General features: G+C 45.4%; 1 protein-coding gene across 1 annotated transcript in view; it reads right to left on the bottom strand.

Moving 5' to 3' along the window:
• Positions 1 to 7,500, bottom strand: part of LOC120050435 (semaphorin-5A-like) — a 275,882-nt gene that overhangs the window by 195,044 nt on the left and 73,338 nt on the right. The window lies entirely within an intron of this gene.

Here is a 7,500-nt window from a genome sequence, read left to right as displayed (position 1 = left end):
GGGACAGAGGTGGAGGAGATGAGGGGGAGGAGAGAGGGGGACAGAGGTGGAGGAGATGAGGGGGAGGAGAGAGGGGGACAGAGGTGGAGCAGATGAGGGGGGAGGAGAGAAGGGGACAGATGTGGAGGATATGAGGGGGGGAGGAGAGAGGGGGACAGAGGTGGATGAGATGAGGGAGAGGAGAGAGGGGAACAGAGGTGGAGCAGATGAGGGGGGAGGAGAGAAGGGGACAGATGTGGAGGATATGAGGGGGGGAGGAGAGAGGGGGACAGAGGTGGACGAGATGAGGGAGAGGAGAGAGGGGGACAGAGGTGGAGCAGATGGGGGGGGAGAGGGGGACAGAGGTGGAGCAGATGAGGGGGAGGAGAGAGGGAGACAGAGGTGGAGGAGATGAGGGGGGGAGAGAGGGGGACAGAGGTGGAGCAGATGGGGGGGGCAGAGGTGGAGCAGATGAGGGGGAGGAGAGAGGGGGACAGAGGTGGAGGAGATGAGGGGGAGGAGAGAGGGGGACAGAGGTGGAGGAGATGAGGGGGGGAGGAGAGGGGGACAGAGGTGGAGCAGATGGGGGGGGGGGGGCAGAGGTGGAGCAGATGAGGGGGGGAGGAGAGAGGGGGACAGAGATGGAGCAGGAGGAATAAAAAATGATTTTACTTTAAAAAAATGTATCTTTCCTTGGCTTATCTACAGTAGAACAATACAAATAGGCTATAAATTCAAATAAAGATTCCAAAGCTGGATCATGAGCCAGAGTCCTTGATCCCTCATAGAGCTAAACACACTCAAAAGTCAATACACACATACACACGCGCACCTCTTGTCTTGTACATTATCAGCCCACCATGCCCAAGAGGTAATTGACATTTGTACAGACTTCAGATTAAAAAGAAGGATATGGAATCCCATAAACTATAATGCCTGTGAAACTGCTTTTCTCCTCTAGGAAAAAACCTGTCACTTATCGTTACTGTAGGACCATCTTACAGTACCCAGCTCAAATAGGGGCGGCAGGTAGCCTAGTGGTTAGAGGGGGGCGGCAGGTAGCCTAGTGGTTAGAGGGGGGAGGCAGGTAGCCTAGTGGTTAGAGGGGGGAGACAGGTAGCCTAGTGGTTAGAGGGGGGAGACAGGTAGCCTAGTGGTTAGAGGGGGGAGGCAGGTAGCCTAGTGGTTAGAGGGGGGAGGCAGGTAGCCTAGTGGTTAGAGGGGGGAGACAGGTAGCCTAGTGGTTATAGGGGGGAGGCAGGTAGCCTAGTGGTTAGAGGGGGGAGGCAGGTAGCCTAGTGGTTAGAGGGGGGCGGCAGGTAGCCTAGTGGTTATAGGGGGGAGGCAGGTAGCCTAGTGGTTAGAGGGGGGAGGCAGGTAGCCTAGTGGTTAGAGGGGGGAGGCAGGTAGCCTAGTGGTTAGAGCGTTGGACAATTAACCGACATTTGGAAGATCAAATCCCTGAGCTGACAAGGTAAACATCTGTCATTATGCCCCTGAACAAGGCAGTTAACCCACTGTTCCCAGGCTGTCATTGAAAATAAGAATATGTTCTTAACTGACTTGCCTTGTTAAAAAAAGGTTAAAAAATCCTACCTTTAGCTGTCAGGTTTGGATACAAAACCAACCCCTGGAGAATTAGCCAAGGTAAGACAAAGGCAACCTACAGTTCCTTTACCCTATCCTAAACCACACACTAAGACTATGGCCTTTTCTAATTTGGGAAAAAGTCTGTCCTCTGTCCTCCATCCTCTCTCCTCCATCCTCTCCCCTCCAATCCTCTCTCCTCCATCCTCTCCCCTCCAATCCTCTCTCCTCCACCCTCTCTCCTCCATCCTCTCTCCTCCAATCCTCTCTCCTCCAATCCTCTCTCCTCCAATCCTCTCTCCTCCATCCTCTCTCCTCCAATCCTCTCTCCTCCAATCCTCTCTCCTCCAATCCTCTCTCCTCCAATCCTCTCTCCTCCAATCTTCTCTCCTCCAATCCTCCTTCCTCCAATCCTCTCTCCTCCAATCCTCTCTCCTCCAATCCTCCTTCCTCCAATCCTCTCTCCTCCAATCCTCTCTCCTCCAATCTTCTCTCCTCCAATCTTCTCTCCTCCAATCTTCTCTCCTCCAATCTTCTCTCCTCCAATCCTCTCTCCTCCAATCCTCTCTCCTCCATCCTCTCTCCTCCATCCTCTCTCCTCCAATCCTCTCTCCTCCATCCTCTCCCCTCCAATCCTCTCTCCTCCGCCCTCTCTCCTCCATCCTCTCTCCTCCAATCCTCTCTCCTCCAATCCTCTCTCCTCCAATCCTCTCTCCTCCATCCTCTCCCCTCCAATCCTCTCTCCTCCGCCCTCTCTCCTCCATCCTCTCTCCTCCAATCCTCTCTCCTCCAATCCTCTCTCCTCCAATCCTCTCTCCTCCAATCTTCTCTCCTCCAATCCTCCTTCCTCCATCCTCTCTCCTCCAATCCTCTCTCCTCCAATCCTCTCTCCTCGAATCCTCCTTCCTCCATCCTCTCTCCTCCAATCCTCTCTCCTCCAATCTTCTCTCCTCCAATCCTCTCTCCTCCAATCTTCTCTCCTCCAATCCTCTCTCCTCCAATCCTCTCTCCTCCAATCCTCTCTCCTCCATCCTCTCTCCTCCAATCCTCTCTCCTCCAATCCTCTCTCCTCCAATCTTCTCTCCTCCAATCCTCTCTCCTCCAATCTTCTCTCCTCCAATCCTCTCTCCTCCAATCCTCTCTCCTCCATCCTCTCTCCTCCATCCTCTCTCCTCCAATCCTCTCTCCTCCAATCTTCTCTCCTCCAATCCTCTCTCCTCCAATCCTCTCTCCTCCATCCTCTCTCTTCTGTCCTCTCTCCTCCAATCCTCTCTCCTCCAATCCTCTCTCCTCCACCCTCTCTCCTCCAATCCTCTCTCCTCCATCCTCTCTCCTCCAATCCTCTCTCCTCCAATCCTCTCTCCTCCATCCTCTCTCCTCCAATCCTCTCTCCTCCAATCCTCTCTCCTCCAACTCTCTCTCTTCTGTCCTCTCTCCTCCAATCCTCTCTCCTCCAATCCTCTCTCTCTTCTGTCCTCTCTCCTTTGTGACCCGGAAACCAATAACTGGTCGAGGAGAGTGTCAATTTGTTAGTAGGTGAACGGAAGAGTGTCCTCCCCTCCTCGTTAGTCACTTTTCATCAGGATAGTGTAACCTGAGTCCTTCATCAGGATAGTGTATCCTACCTGAGTCCTTCATCAGGATAGTGTATCCTGAGTCCATTGCGGAAGAGTGTAATATCTGCCACACCCCCTTTAAAGCAGTTGTTGTTTTCTCAGAGGAGAAAAGAGTGCAAACAACTAACTACATTGTTTTATATTTATTTTGGGATTTCCTCCCCTGTAAAAGTCATTTGCCTGAAGACGAGCGAGTGGAGAAGGAGAGTCTCATTTCCGTCCACTTTCCATCTCCTCGCTTACCTTTGACATTTTTCAAAAAAGGAGGTGACAGAGGACAGAGGAGTTGAACAAATCTATTTGAGAAAAGGCTGAAATACATAACATCTGTCAGAGGACCAATGCTAAGAAAAACCTCCACCAACACCATAGCACAGTATTTCCTGGAGAGGTTCACACACTTGTAGTTTCCCCTAGAAGCGTTGGGTCATTATAATGATTTGTTATTCCTCCTAGTAGTGCTGGGTCATTATAATGACTTGTTATTCCTCCTAGTAGTGTTGGGTCATTATAATGACTTGTTATTCCTCCTAGTAGTGCTGGGTCATTATAATAACTTGTTATTCCTCCTAGTAGTGCTGGGTCATTATAATGACTTGTTATTCCTCCTAGTAGTGTTGGGTCATTATAATGACTTGTTATTCCTCCTAGTAGTGTTGGGTCATTATAATGACTTGTTATTCCTCCTAGTAGTGCTGGGTCATTATAATGACTTGTTATTCCTCCTAGTAGTGTTGGGTCATTATAATGACTTGTTATTCCTCCTAGTAGCGTTGGGTCATTATAATGACTTGTTATTCCTACTAGTATGGTTGGGTCATTATAATGACTTGTTATTCCTACTAGTATGGTTGGGTCATTATAATGACTTGTTATTCCTCCTAGTATGGTTGGGTCATTATAATGACTTGTTATTCCTCCTAGTAGTGTTGGGTCATTATAATGACTCAGTTGTTATTCCTCCTGGTATGGTTGGGTCATTATAATGACTTGTTATTCCTCCTAGTATGGTTGGGTCATTATAATGACTTGTTATTCCTCCTAGTAGTGTTGGGTCATTATAATGACTTGTTATTCCTCCTAGTAGTCCTGGGTCATTATAATGACTTGTTATTCCTCCTGGTATGGTTGGGTCATTATAATGACTTGTTATTCCTCCTAGTATGGTTGGGTCATTATAATGACTTGTTATTCCTCCTAGTAGTGTTGGGTCATTATAATGACTTGTTATTCCTCCTAGTAGTCCTGGGTCATTATAATGACTTGTTATTCCTCCTGGTATGGTTGGGTCATTATACTGACTTGTTAATCCTCCTAGTATGGTTGGGTCATTATAATGACTTGTTATTCCACCTAGTAGTGTTGGGTCATTATAATGACTTGTTATTCCTCCTAGTAGCGTTGGGTCATTATAATGACTTGTTATTCCTCCTAGTAGTGTTGGGTCATTATAATGACTCAGTTGTTATTCCTCCTGGTATGGTTGGGTCATTATAATGACTTGTTATTCCTCCTAGTAGTGTTGGGTCATTATAATGACTTGTTATTCCTCCTAGTATGGTTGGGTCATTATAATGACTTGTTATTCCTCCTAGTAGTGTTGGGTCATTATAATGACTTGTTATTCCTCCTAGTAGTCCTGGGTCATTATAATGACTTGTTATTCCTCCTGGTATGGTTGGGTCATTATAATGACTTGTTATTCCTCCTAGTATGGTTGGGTCATTATAATGACTTGTTATTCCTCCTAGTAGTGTTGGGTCATTATAATGACTCAGTTGTTATTCCTCCTGGTATGGTTGGGTCATTATAATGACTTGTTATTCCTCCAAGTAGCGTTGGGTCATTATAATGACTTGTTATTCCTACTAGTATGGTTGGGTCATTATAATGACTTGTTATTCCTCCTAGTAGTGCTGGGTCATTATAATGACTTGTTATTCCTCCTAGTAGTGCTGGGTCATTATAATGACTTGTTATTCCTACTAGTAGTGCTGGGTCATTATAATGACTTGTTATTCCTACTAGTATGGTTGGGTCATTATAATGACTTGTTATTCCTCCTAGTATGGTTGGGTCATTATAATGACTTGTTATTCCTCCTAGTAGTGCTGGGTCATTATAATGACTTGTTATTCCTCCTAGTAGTGTTGGGTCATTATAATGACTTGTTATTCCTCCTAGTAGTGTTGGGTCATTATAATGACTCAGTTGTTATTCCTCCTGGTATGGTTGGGTCATTATAATGACTTGTTATTCCTCCAAGTAGCGTTGGGTCATTATAATGACTTGTTATTCCTACTAGTATGGTTGGGTCATTATAATGACTTGTTATTCCTCCTAGTAGTGCTGGGTCATTATAATGACTTGTTATTCCTCCTAGTAGTGCTGGGTCATTATAATGACTTGTTATTCCTACTAGTATGGTTGGGTCATTATAATGACTTGTTATTCCTCCTAGTATGGTTGGGTCATTATAATGACTTGTTATTCCTCCTAGTAGTGCTGGGTCATTATAATGACTTGTTATTCCTCCTAGTAGTGTTGGGTCATTATAATGACTTGTTATTCCTCCTAGTAGTGTAGATATTACCCCCTCACTGACTTAAGGAAATCCCTGGGTAAAGCGAAATTAAACCACATCAGTGAATTTATGAAAGCCCTGGGTAACTTGTTATTAAACTATATCACTGACTTAAGGAAATCCTTTCCGTTTTCACAAGCGGCTCGATGTGAGACTCAGTGCTCAGACGTTTGCTTTGTCTGCCTTTGAAAGCGGGCCAAATCCAGCTCTCTGTGTTTAAAAATACTTAAGAGCCCAACCTACACATGGCCCTGACACTTGTTCCCAATAAAAAGTCACGCAGCATAACCTGAGGCAGCAGTTGTGAATATGTTTAAGAGGTGGAACGTGTACCGTGTTGATATGTCATTATAACACATGGTGTAACCGTGAAACCTCACGGTGAATAGAATATGCTTAGAGCAAGATTTTCACCTCCATTCCTATCCATCTAAGCTGAGGACATGTTTTTTTCTGAGTGGTTTATATAAACCAAAAATGTTTTGTTACAATTTATGGGTAGACACATACTGTTGTGTAAATACATTTTTGTTTCGATGGAAACCCTTGGAACCCCAAATAAATTATAAATACTGAATTATAAATACATTCTCACAATTGGGGTTTCCATAATATCTAACCATACAGAACACAAGCCTTGCTTGACAGACACACTAAAGCTTCTCTATAATGCTGGCTGTAGTTTCGGGTTAATCAATGAGAGATGGACTTTCTACTTCCTTAAGGGACGTAACACTTATTCAAACAGCATAACAGAACGGGTCTCTTTGGATAGATGTATTACAGTGGGTCGACTTGGACCACTGTTGGTTCCGGCGACACAAACTACCTCCGCTCCGGGCCTCCGGCCTGACCCAGCTCAACCCAACAGAGTGTCTGTGTCTGTGCCTGACGTCTGAGATGAAAGGGGGTATTGATGGAGCTCTTCCTGTGTGTTGAGGGAAGTGTTTGGGTCAAGCTGGACCTGTAAGATGGGTCTAATAGAAGTAGAGTGTAGATAGAGGATGACCCATAGTAAACCAATGGGAGGAATGAGTTTGTGAGACACACTCAGCGCTATTGACTGGGCTTTCAGATCATCTCGCTTCCGCTCCCTTTCTTCCTGGTCAGTTGCCATGTGACACTTCCTGGCAGCCGTCTCGGAAATGTCATCAGACGCATAGAGTGACAGGCAAGGAGGTGTTAGATGTCTGAGTCAATGATTCATAGCTGTCTACAGGAAAGATGAGGACATTTGGTCTGCAAAAATAGGCTCTATGTCATCATCACCACCATCATCATCATCATCATCATCGTCATCGTCATGATCAATATCATGGATAGAGGATTGCATTCCCACTTTACTTACAATGGCAAATGTAATCCTGCCATTCGAGGCCATAAATATTGATATGGTGTTAAAATGAATTAGAATATTGAATGAGGACATTTGAACAGTGACTACATCATTAATGAACAGGATATTCATCCTACTTTGTAACTTAGAGATAACTAAATGTATATTGTTATCTCCTCGCTCACTCTCCCTCTCCTCGCTTCCTCTCTCCTCTTCCCCCTCTCTCCCCCACCCCATTTCAATTCCAGTCAATTCAGGAAGTACACTAAAATTTCAATGCTTTTCAATTAGGAACAAATTTGAATTTCAAATGGTATTGACCCCAGCCCTGCCAGTTATGCAGTACTTATCTAGACCGACTCAGAGTGTGTTCTCCTATGACAGGGCTGATAAAATAC

The sequence above is a fragment of the Salvelinus namaycush genome, chromosome 7 (assembly GCF_016432855.1).
Source record: "Salvelinus namaycush isolate Seneca chromosome 7, SaNama_1.0, whole genome shotgun sequence".
NCBI classification, from domain to species: Eukaryota; Metazoa; Chordata; class Actinopteri; order Salmoniformes; family Salmonidae; genus Salvelinus; species Salvelinus namaycush.
Note: the sequence above shows the minus strand (reverse complement) of the source record. Positions and strands in the feature narration are given on the sequence as shown.